The 13,326-nt window shown below is 37.1% G+C and overlaps 1 pseudogene; it reads right to left on the bottom strand.

Annotated features, from left to right (window-relative positions):
- Positions 1–93: 93 nt before the first annotated feature.
- On the bottom strand, positions 94–13,057 carry LOC18022781 (annotated as a pseudogene).
- Positions 13,058–13,326: the final 269 nt, after the last annotated feature.

Raw genomic sequence — 13,326 nt, 5'->3', positions numbered from 1 at the left:
GTCTTTTAAACTTATTGAGACCGGCCATCACAAATATATTAGATGATGGTGGTATAATTCGAGATGCTTACAACTACTTATATGTATATATGATCAATTACAATTTGGATTTCGGCCAGGGCCACCATAAAAAAAGAAAATCCCATCGCGAGGATGAATACCCTGCATGACATTGTAGCAGTTAGCAAAGGTCATTCGTGGATAGGGATTGGTAGGTGGTTTCGTTATATCATTCTCATCAACAATCTCAAGATTTCTGAAATAACTAGCTTTTCTAAATCCTTGTTCTGCAAAATGGCCACTCCCCATATTGGTTGTGGTGTGTTGTGAACCTGATAGAGCCAATAAGCCACTCAGAGTTTATCAGAGACAGAGGATAAGGAACTCAGAGAGGAAGGAGGTTGTTGACGCGTGAAGATTGAAAGCGCGTGAGAAGTAGCCAGCTCAACAACTATAAATAGCTAATTCTGTGAGAGGAGAATATTATGTTGTTTGTGTGTTTTTTTCAAGCGTCATGAGCTTGTACTCGATTCTGTTACACTCGCGATGAGAGAGTGCAGATAGAGAATAATACACCACAACTATATTTCTTGTAATTCTTCTTCATTGATTCAATATACGGAAATTTACAGAGAGATCTCGAGAGTTCTTGATACAAGTTCTATCAGAACCCTCTTTAGAATTTGTTATTTCTCCTCCCCATTGGACTATGGTCGCACCATCTTGTAGATGAGCGAACAATAAGGAAGGCCAATATCCAACAATAGTTGAACCAATTTTTAACCACCAATGTCCTGTTTGAGAATCCTATAGTAAAATATATAACACATTCATTCTCAGTTTGTAAATATCCTAAGAAAGTATTTGTTGAGTTATATGATGAAAAATTGTTTGATATTTACCTTCCATATAGTAGTGAGAAATACATCTTGTTCACCATCCAAAATGGAAACTCGAGGAATAGCTGCACCTAAGGCGAAAACTTGGGTAATGGGAACAAAGCCTGGGCACCTTAGATTATAGCAGCCTGTGTTGTTGTGTCCATCAACCTGTATTTACGTTAGAAAACGACACAAATAAAAAAAATAATTTTGTCAGCAAAAAAAAAAGCCAGTTGCTTCTTTACATACATATTTTGGGAGAAAAATAGCAAAAACAAGAAATATTACGTATAACGTATAACAATGCCACAAAAATGAACTCACTCACCGTCCAGTAAGCAAAGTATCGAGGGTCGTCATCACCATAAAAATTCTTGTATACCTAATTAATAAAAATGGAAAAACAAAAAAAGAACAAGATAAGAATATGAATATATATATATATATATATATATATATATATATTTACGTCTATAAAAATTTCATATACAAGAGCAAACTTAGACCTGCCAACCAGCTTCAATGCTGTTAAGTTGTGTAGAACTACCAGCAAGAATCCATATTTGTGCTAGGCTAAATTCTCTTGGCGTTTGTACATAAGGCTTCCACACATTTATCATCGCTTTAGCTCCATGAAACTTTTCTCGAGGAGAATTGACTCTCACTTCAAGTATGGCATGCTATATATGTATATATATATATATATATATCAGAAAAATTTACAAAAACATATATTTTACAGTTGACAAACATAAGAGGAAAAATGATAAATTTTCAAGTACTTATCGAATGAAAAATATGCACCTCATGTGTGTAGTTGTCAGGTGAATTTTCCTTTTTAAGGTGAGGAATGCTGTTGGGATCCTTTTTTCCAAATATTTCTATCGATTTTGCTCGTAAAATATCTTCTCTTTTTGTTCTTCTAATTGGAATACTGTTTTTTTGGACATTTTCCATTGATTGTCCAGAGTTGAGCCACCATAATTTGTTTTTTGGTGTCTGGTAATTCATTGGTCCATCCTTCTGGATAAGAACTTGGCCTCATCTACAACCAATATTGTTAGAACAATAATAGTATATTGAATATGAGAAATGATAAATCCAAATCTAGTGAATTCAACCATATAGAACATGTTGTTTTATCTACTATATAAATAGTGCATGTTTCAAAAAAATGATGAACTATAAAAAGTAAGTCTAGAACTTTATGTTAAAAATACTAATAACAACGATTCAAAAAGTTACAAAAAATTTGAACCTGAATGGTGTGGTTTTTGAATAAAGGATGATCATAAATTGGATGATTCTTCATATGAACACAATCTATAATATCTCCATCTGGACTCTACACAAGAATTAAAAATGGTATACAACTAAGAATAGAAAGCAAGCCAAAAATGGAAAACATCGAATTTGAGTGTAATCTTGGGTAAATCCACAAATTAACCTTGACGGATTTAAGAGCTGGTTTGTTCAATTTTTTCAAAAGTTGATCTATTTCAGCATCAGATATATCAGAACACTCATTTCCGAGGACAATCATCGTCATGATTAGAACACTGAGTACAATGAAACTTGCCATTGTTCGACCACTATTGATTAGAGTATCAAAAATGTTTTGGTCCCTATTTTAAAGTGTTTCTGATTTTTTGGGTTTATAGAGATTATATCAATTTAATTATTTTAACTAGATTTTAAATCGAAATGATATTCAATTAAAGTGTATATTGTTTCTTGATATAGTTTATTTCATTGTGGACATATACAAATGTAATTAATGTAGTCATACAGATTTGCCAAAATATGGAGAAAGAAAATTGGCAAAGATACAATCTAATGATTTTGGCTTTGTTGGAAAGAGAAATGGTAAAAAGTCTCATTTAAAAACAAAAAATTGAGATTTTAATCATACTTTGTACAATTGGATGACAGTACATAACTTTAAGTAAATTTTGCTATAATAGCCCCAAAGATATATAAAATAGCCAAAAATAATTTAATGAAGTTTGATAAAATTTTCAACAATATTTTTTTAATATTACCTTTGTATTTAGTTTGCAGATATTTCATTGGAAAAATATTTCATAATATCTTATCAAAGTTATGATAAACATAAATAGATTCTGGAATGTGTATTTCTCTAGAATTTTTGTATACTGAAAGTGTATGTTATCGCACATGCGCCGAAGTGAACACTTCTTTCGTCACCTTAATCTTCTATTGATCTGGAGTATTTAACATCATATTTTATTATTCTGTTAATAGTCTGCACGTCTTGGATTCGTATATTTTGACCGTTTTAATCTTTTAAGCTTTTGAATGTTAATATACGGTGATCAGCTCGAAGTAGCATGTACTTCAATTTGATGTGAATTGATAAGTCATAAACCTTTTTTACCCCACTCTACTTGGGTCAACAAACAAACAAAGCTGTGATACTACAAACTCAAAACAATTGACCATATGAGTAGATGTTGGACCCAAATTATTACAAAGCCCAAAAGCTTTAAAATTTGGTATATTCCAGATGCGCGTAGCATTGGTCCAGATAAACCAAGTGTGAATAAAAATAAAGCCCTTCAAGGCAACTTAAAATGTGAGGAATATCATTTTGTCCCACATTGGAGGATTGGAAAATTTTTGAGTCATATAAATATAGATACACACATGACATAGTTCAAAGTGTGTGAAGGAGAACCAAAGACCCCTCGTGCGCCGCCGCCGTGGCCGAGCCGAGCCGGGCTCGGGTCTTGTGGGCCTTCGGCCCACAAAAGATGTTCTTTTTGGGCCACGTTTTGGTCAACATTTCTGGCCCAAATTGCTAAAGTTTTCGGTTTAAATTCCTACAGAATCACGACATTAAACTGCAGTCAAAAGTCTATCCCGAAAATCACGCTAAGATTAACGCCCAAATCGCATCATTAGCACACAATTAATCACATCATTAACACGCTGATTAAGTGCGACGCTCCTCTCTCCTTCGCTATATATATCGACTTCTCCTCTTCCATTTTTAATCGCTCTCTACAAAAATTTTACATAGAAAAATCGTTCACATTTTTCTTCAATCTCTCGTGTCTCTTTTCTTCTTTCAAGAGTAACACTACAAGAAAACAATCGTTTTCCAACGGTCCATTACGACGGTTTTCAAATCGTCGCAAGCTTACAATGATTTTACGACGATCTTACGTCTAATTTTAAAACCATCGTATAAAAAAATCGTCGTAAAATCGACGTACAATTTACGACGAATTACGACGATTATACATCGATAACGAGAGATTTGCTAGTAAATATAAAATCGTTTTAAATTCGATGTAAAATTATGACGAATATACGACGACTGCTTTTCGATGTACATATTACGACGATTTTACGTCGAAAAAAAAGTTAGGTGAAAAACATTTAAAACATGTTTACCTAACAATTGCAAGGGAAAGATTTTATCGCATAATCATCGTAAACTCGTCGTAATATTATTTTTGAATGTAAATTCGTCGTAAAATGTCGTCGTAAAAGCGTTGTAAAGCCCGAAATTTTCCTATAAATAGATCTTCATTCCTTCTTTCAATCACAACACATCATCATTCAAACATAAGAGCATCTTCATCTTTGAGACCCATTGTAGGTCTCTTAGATTTTAGTATAGTGTTGTAAATCCTTATATATTGGGTTGTCCATTGCTGGAAACCCAAATTAAGAGTTATATTACTTTGAAAAAAAGAAGAAATAATATTATAAGGTTAATTTACTCCATTCACGTGGCTAGACGTGACACAATTGTCTATTCAATAAAAATATATAGTATTTTGAGTTTATTTTCAAGATGTCTATATACGAGCTAAGAAGTTGGATGTATATGCGTAAAGATTCAGATGGGCGTTGACAGAAGAGTTCAAGAACGGGTTAGAAATATTTATGTTTCAGGCTACAAATATGGAGAGAACAAAAGATAGTGGGAAGATATTTTGTCCTTGTTTGAAATGCAAGAATACGAGGTATACACTAACCAAAACCGTGTGGACGCATTTATTAAATAGAGGGTTTATGCCGCAATATTTTGTTTGGTATCTACATGGAGAAGGATATGGCAGTAATACTCATGTGAATGCTGGTAGTAGTAGTAATTATCAAAGTCATGTTGATATTACTGAATCGAATTATGGTCATCAGCCTAATCAGTATCAATATGATCAAAGTGTAGATCATGATAGGATGCACGAAATGGTGACTGATGCATTTCATGAAACGCATACTGGTAATGCTGTTGAAGAACCTAATGTAGATGCCAAACGATTTTATGATTTGTTAGACAATGATAATCAGCCAATCTACGAATGATGTAGAGAAGGCTTGTCTAAATTATCGTTGGCAGCTGGATGATGTCAATTAAAACAGATCATAACCTGGCTGAGGTTTGCATAGATGATTGGGCTGATCTTCTGAAGGAGTATCTACCGGAGGATAACTTGGCAGCGGGAACATACTATGAAATTTAGAAGTTGATTTTTAGTCTTGGTCTACCTTCTGAGATGATAGATGTATGTGTTGACAACTGTATGATTTTTTGGAAAGATGATAATCAGCTGGAGAAATGTCGATTTTGCCAAAAACCAAGATACAGGCCGTAAACTGGTGGGCGTAAAAGGATACCGTACCAACGTATGTGGTATCTCCCTATAACTGATAGGTTAAAACGGCTTTATCAATCTGAAAGGACAGCTGCATCAATGAGATGGCATGCAGAACATACACAAGTAGATGGAGAAGTTGTTCATCCATCAGATGCAAAGGCATGGAAACACTTCAATATGGTATACCCAGATTTTGCTAAGTTCAAACGGAATGTCTATCTTGGTCTGTGCACTGATGGTTTTAGTCCATTTGGTATGTCTGGTAGACAATATTCATTATGGCCAGTAATCCTAACTTCTTATAACCTTCCTCCAGATTTGTGCATGCAAAAGGAATTTCTTTTCCTAAGTATTTTGGTTCCAGGTCCAAATCATCCGAAGCGAGCTCTCGATGTATTTCTGCAGCCACTCATACATGAGTTGAATCAGTTATGGTATACTGGCGTTCGTACATATGACTGTTCTACGAGGAAAAATTTTACTATGCGGGCTGTACTTATGTGGACAATAAGCGATTTTCCCGCTTATGGTATGCTATCAGGATGGACTACACATGGGAGGCTATCTTGTCCTTATTGTCTTCATCGAACTGATGCGTTTCAGCTAAAACATGGTAGAAAAACTTGTTGGTTTGATTGTCACCGGAGGTTTTTACCGGATAACCATCCATATCGGAGGAACAAGAGGTTATTTATGAAGAACAAAAGTGTACATGTCCCTCCACCCGTTAATTTAACAGGAGCTGATATACAGGCACAAATCGATCATTGGAGGGCAGAGGAAACAGTAACGCGTGGGGGAAACTGGCACACTCCTGCAAATATGCCTGAAGGTTATGGAGTTCATCATAATTGGCACAAGAAAAGTATCTTTTGGCAACTACCTTATTGGAAAGATCATCTGCTCAGACACAATCTTGATGTCATGCACATTGAAAAAAACTTTTTTGATAACATCATGCATACAGTTATGAACGTAGCGGGAAGAACAAAAGACAATGGTAAGTCAAGATTGGACTTGCCTGATTTATGCAACAGAAGTGAGTTACATCTACTGAGAAACGGGAAAGCACCAGTTCCTGTATTTCGGTTGAGTGCAGATCAAAAGTCAGCATTGTTCAGATGGGTTTCTTCTGACGTTAAATTTCCTGATGGGTATGTCTCTAATCTTTCCAAATCTGTTGAGAAGGGGGTAAAGTTTGCTGGGATGAAAAGCCATGACTGCCATGTGTTTATGCAACGATTATTTCCATTTGCATTTGCTGAACTCTTGCCCAAAAACGTCCATGAAGCTATTGGAGGGATTGGTGCTTTTTTCGGGATCTTAGTACACGAACATTATCAGTTGATGTAATATCACAACTGGCATTGAATATTCCAATCTTGTTGTGCAATTTGGAAAAGATCTTCCCACCATCATTTTTTGATGTTATGGAACATCTTCATGTTCATCTCCCACACGAAGCAGAGCTCGGTGGACCCGTTCAGTACAGGTGGATGTATATTTGTTGATGAGGTTAAAGAATGCATATTTGGGGTTTCTGAAACTGAAATCAATGATCGTAAAGATCAACACTATGCCCAGTGGTTAAAAAGACAAGTACGTATAAAATTTTAATTAAAAGACTACTTTAATTTGCTATATATCCAAATCAAGAAATTAAAGCGGAATTTTTTTCTTATTACGTGGACCCGAATGATCCGGATGAATTTCCAACATGGTTCCATGAGTTACTACTAGGTCCGATGGCAAAAATAACTACAGCCTCAATGTATTTCACTCGGGGCTATGTTTTTCACACATACCATCACGGTGCAAAGCGGGCGACAACTAACTATGGAGTTTGTGTGAGGGGTGAAATAGATTTTTATGGAGTTCTGCAAGAAATAATTGAAGTAGAGTATCCTGGATTGTTAAGGCTGAAAACTGTTCTCTTCAAATGTGATTGGTTTGATACAACTGTTGGAAGAGGGGTACGTTTAAACAAGTTTGGAGTTGTTGACTTGAACAAATCACGACGGTACAACAGGTTTGAGCCATTTATATTAGCTTCTCAAGCAGAACAGGTAACGTTTCTGCCATACCCTCGAGTTCGATCAACAAGAATTTCATGGTTAGCTGTAGTTAAAGTGGCTCCGAGGGGCAAGATTGTAGGGGTTGAGGATGTTCCACTTCAAAAGGACACTTGCGTAGATCTGTTTGAACCAGATGTTGATGAAGAGATTTTCTTAATAGACCCTCGGAACAGGCAAGTTGAAGATCTTCCCGATGATACAGAAGAAGAAGGTGATGATGAGTTTGCTGAAACCGATGATGACGATTTGGCGGATGACGACGGTGATGGTGATGAAGTAATAGAAGAAGATGAATCTGATTGAGTTTCATGCATTGTATTTAGTGAATGTTTGTTATTATGTAATTTGTAACTTAGTTTGTTTGAATTTTTTAAATGGAAAAAAATTCGATTTTACGACGGTTTAGCGACAGTTTTTATAAACCCTAAACCCTAAGTCTAGGTTTTAAGCCCTGAATGAATAGGGTTTAAGCATTACGACGTCTTTACGACGATCAGTCGTAAAATCGTCGTAATATTACGACGATTTTACAACGAATACACTATTTCGTCGTAAAATCGTCGTAATGTTGAAATCCAAGAATTTGAATCTTTTATATCTTATTGGTTGTAAGGTATTTCACAAATTTTTTTGATTGGTTATCTTATTTTATATGAAATGCTATCAATCTGATCAAAATCAAAAATTTGAAAAAAAAACATACATATTTACAAGTTCATGCATGTTTTCGTAAATGGTAAGTGAAAGGTTATATATTAGATTACGGAATTTCAATATTTACAATCTCATGTCATAAATCCATCATACATGCAAAGTTGTAAACCTTTTGCTATATGTTAGGATACAATAACCTTTGCATTGTTCTTTATGCAATATCCCATTTATAAGATTTAGGGTTTAATCATTTTTTTTAAAAACATAGTAAAACCGTCGTAACTTTACAACGGTTTTACGTCTAAGTTCCCTAAAACCGTCGTTGAACCGTCGTAACGTTTGCACCGTATAGGCTCTTGATCCGAGGTACGAGGTTATAAATGTTTAGACGTTACGACGATTTTACGACGGTTTTGGGTAAAATGGTCGTAAAACCATCGTAACGGTCAAACGCTCCCATCACGACATGTGTCATGTCATGGAGAGGACCGACTGTTATACAACCGAACCGTCGTAAATCGTCGCAAAGTTACGACGATTTTACGACGATCACAAAATCTATATAAGGGACGCGAGTTTTCTCCTTTCGTCGCTCATTCCTCTCTTCTCCCCTCTCTCTCTACAAAACTTTCTCTCTCTAAACCCTAAACCTCTCCCTCTCTCCCTACTCTCCCAGCCAATACTTGTAAGTTTTTTTTTTAAAATTAATTTCATTACATATTCTTTTAGATTTAGGTTCGGAATTTAGATTTAGGTTCGGAATTTAGATTTAGGTTTCGGAATTTAGATAGGCCCGGATTTTGTAAATTTAAATAAATATTTGAAAAATTAGTAACAAATTTTTTAAAATTTTGTAGATTGTGTTGATATGACTCCTCGGGCTAAGAGATTTCACTACCGACAGCTGGTCGATTCTGACGGTTTGGCCCCGTCTACCTCGGCTACCGGATCAGCCATCCCTGAGTCCTCGGGAACACAACGGATGGTTTCCCAACTGGTCGTTGTACCGCAGCCGACACCGCCTCCACCACCACCAGCCGAACCAGCGGCTCCCGCACCAGCCGATCCTGAAGCTGATCCGATCCCGCCTGTACCGTATGCCCAGTTTACGGTACAGGATCTTCTGGCACAGTCGGGTTGTGAGACCATGAACAAACTTGACCCGGATCGAGCTCCGCGAACATTTTGGTACGTAATTTTTTTCCTACATTATTTTTAAATTAATTAATATTTATTCTTATATATTTGAAATTAATTTACTTTTCTCTTTCTATTTGACTAGGTTTACGACCGACAATGCAGTCGGTCGTAACGTTGCGGATATCATCAAGGGGTTTTTCGTACAACCCCATACCAGCTGAAAGAAGCTGGATCAGGCCACACTTGACACTTGGTTCAAGTGTTTTGCAGTAAGTAATTTACAATTTCGTTTAATTTTAATTTTTAATTTTAACTTTTTACAATAATTACTAACTTTTTTTTTCCTAGCAAAACTGGCATTAGGAAACATCCGCACACGGACGTGTGGAGATGGCCTTCAAGGAGAAGGTCAAATTCCGCCTCAACAACACCGTTTCCGACTGGAAACGGAAGTGGGAGGTTGACGGCGACAAGGCCAAGCCGGCACCTATGGCCAATTCTGTCTGGCGGGGCCTTGTCCAGTACTGGTTGGATCCGCACAACCAGACTACGACCGCCAAGTGTTCCGGATCTAGGTAAGTAGTTAATTCCATTAATATTTACATTATTTGTTTTCATTAATTCTTATAATATATTCTAATGAAAATATTTTTCAGGAACGCTACTGACGATGCGGGAAATCGGAAGAACGTTCCGCACACTTCCGGCCAGATTCCTTTTGCCAGAAGACGGCTTATGATGGTAAGTAACTAAAAATTACTGATTTTTTGTTTTCAAATAATTAACCCTTATTTGTCGATACTAATTTTTTCATTTTGATTTTGTAGGTCGAAGATAACGGAGGAGAACTTCCTCCGATGACAAAGGTTTTCGCCGAGACGCATAAGAAGCAGAACGGCGAATTCACGGATCCTCGGGCGGAGGAGATCTACAACGCCGCCTGTGCGGCGATCGAGGAGCGACAGACGCAGCTGACTCAGCAGGCGCGTCAAACGTTTCCCGAAGGTAGCTCGGTCCAATCGACTCTGGCGCTGACGGTGTCGGAGATAGACCAGATTTTCGAAGAGGTAAATTTAATTACTATATTTAATTAATGTAACTTTAGTTTTAAATTGAATTTCTAACCATAATGTTTTTAAATATTTGTAGGTTTCCCCAAAGAAAAAGGGGCGGGTATTAGGGATGGGGTCCATCCGTGATACCCCGAGAGCTACGGCGACTGGTCACGTCCGGGTCCCGGATCCGGTTATCCGCCAGGAGATCGATCAGATGCGGATCCGTTACGAGACGAGGATTGACCAGCTCTTTGGTCTCTTCGAGATCATGGGAGCCGACAACCCGGTGCTCGTGGCGCAGTTGGACAAGCTGTGGGCTGATGGGGTTGTCGGATCGTCTGCCGCCGGGTCATCCACTAGGACGCAACCGCCGGTGCAGACGGACGAGGAGATGTTCCGATCTCTCGGGGTTGAGCCTCCTAGAGCCGGAGATCAGATGCCGGCGGAAGCATCAAACCGAAGATCCGGCAAGGAACACGTCCAGGACGATGGGGAGCAGGCCGGTGACGGGATCGACGATATAGATTTAGAATTAGATTTAGAGCTGTAGGGTTTTTTTGTAAATTACAATTAATTTTAATTTGAATTTTTAATAAATTTTAAATTGTAAATTTTTTTTTTTAAATTTAAATTTTAGTTCGAATTAATTTTTTTTTAATTTTCAATTATATTAAATGTCGTATAATCGTCGTAATTTCTTTATTTAAAACCGTCGTACATTTGTCGTAAATATTACGATGAATTTATGACCAAAATGTACGACCGCAAATACAACGATTATACGTCTGCGCTTTACGACGATTTTACGACGAAATGATTAAATACTTTACGATTGATTTACGACGATTTTTGCGTCGTACATTTTACGACGATCTTACGTCGACCATTAGTAACCACTTAACGACGGTCCAGACGAAGACCAAGTCGACGCAATTCGATATAAAATCGTCGTAAACTGTACGACGCATTTACGACGATTGTGTTTCCCTCGATTACGACAAAACGAAACCGTCGTATATTATACGACGATTTTACGACGATTTGTCTATTACGACGATGACTTTACGACGATTTCGTAATCGTCGGTAGTTCGTCGTAATAGCCATTTTACGACGAAATAACGACCATTTTGGCCGTCGTAAAATGATGTTTTTCTTGTAGTGTAAGTATCCGAGAGTATATCGTAGAATATTAGTTTGTCACATTCTATAATCGGGTGCTGCGATTATACGAATACTAGTGGTTGTATCCTGGGATTCATTATCTCATCCAACCGCCACACTGCGGGAGATATTTTGAATTAAGGAAAGAGATCATCTCGCCTCCACTTCTCGTTTTTCCTTAATCCGCTTTTATAAAACGTTTTTCTGTATCTCAAATCGTTTTCTTACATTGCAATATTTGTCTCCTCTAAATTTACTTTTTACAGTAGATTGGTCCAAAAGTTCCACGTTAAATCCTAACATACTCTTTTATTAATGTTGTTTGACTACACATTTTTATCGTGCGCTTAGCTCGGGAGTTTTGGTTTTCAATAAAATATACGGTCCCCAGGCGTACTGTGGGCTTCTGTCAGATCGCCGACTTCCTTTGGGAACACTTGGGCCACTTTTGCATTGGCTGGCAGTTGCTTCATCATACGGCCAAAGAAGTGTTCCATCTTGCTACACAGCTTCTGCATCTCGTCTTGCATCATCCCGAGACGTGCTTCCAATTTTTTAATTCTGTCTTTAGTGCTCGTCATTGATTCCTTGTAAGAGTCCCAGTCAAGGTTTGCTTCCTTTTTGATCTTTTTGATTGAATGGTGCAAAAGGAAGGAAAGAAATGAATATAGAGCAATGCTCTGATACAAAATGTTACCAGTCCCATAGAATATACGAAAGCATCCTTCTCTTTTTTGGTTATCTTTGATTTTTATAGAAGCAATTAGAAAATTGTTTGGTTGATTGTTAAAGAATAATTGGAAGTCAAGAGTCGCTTGGCTAACCTCGTTGTCTTCGTTCAATTGTTTGAATTTCATACTATGAATGATAATTTGAACAGCATGAAACGTGTTAGGTTCCACTAGAACAATCAAAATCCGCAATTCAAAAAGTATGCAAGATTGAAATTTAGTTGGAGATGAGTTTTCTCTAAGACACATTGCCATTCTCTTTTCTACGGTGCCATCTATAGATGCTTTCTGTCTTCTGTTTAGGATTTAAGGTTTATTAGTTTAGCTTTTTCAGGGTTTAAAATTTAGGTTTTGGGGGTTAAAAATTTTCCCTCTGTTTTTTATACTTGAATTGTGCAGGTTCAAAGTTTAAAAAATTAGAGTTCAGAGGTCAAGGTGACAGTTTGGGGAATTTATCAAATCTAAATTGTTTTCATCATTCTCCCATGAATACATGTATTTTTCTCAAACTATTTTCCGCTCACAAAAATCACATAATATTGTACTAAATTAAAATTATAATAAGTTATGTATATAGCATAGGTGGGTAAAATATCCATGATCCGATCTGCAGATTTCAAACTTGAAATCGGTTAGCTTCCCCCTTAGACTAATATGTCCTGTTTTTCAACAAGTGGAATAACCCAATTTTTATGTCGGCCTGGTTGCTTGCTTACCAAGCCATCCCTATCTCGTGCTCTGGTTGAAAGAGTCACTCAGGCCGTCCCTTGCCTTGAAAGAATTCACACGCGGCCACCTGCCCTCGCCGGATCCCGGCGATTCGAAAATTCCAGACGCCAGCCGGGATAGATGAATAGATGGGAGATAGAAAAGAGAGAGACCAGGTTGTCTGGCTCCTTGGCTCCTTAGTCCAACGAAATGATAATGATAAAGGAGAGTAGAAGGTTCCACGAGTTATGAGATCTGGTCTGATCCAGAGTAGAAAATATGATT

This window comes from Eutrema salsugineum, unplaced genomic scaffold (genome assembly GCF_000478725.1).
Source record: "Eutrema salsugineum unplaced genomic scaffold, Eutsalg1_0 scaffold_14, whole genome shotgun sequence".
Lineage (NCBI taxonomy): Eukaryota > Viridiplantae > Streptophyta > Magnoliopsida > Brassicales > Brassicaceae > Eutrema > Eutrema salsugineum.
This window is presented reverse-complemented; position numbering and strand designations above follow the sequence as displayed.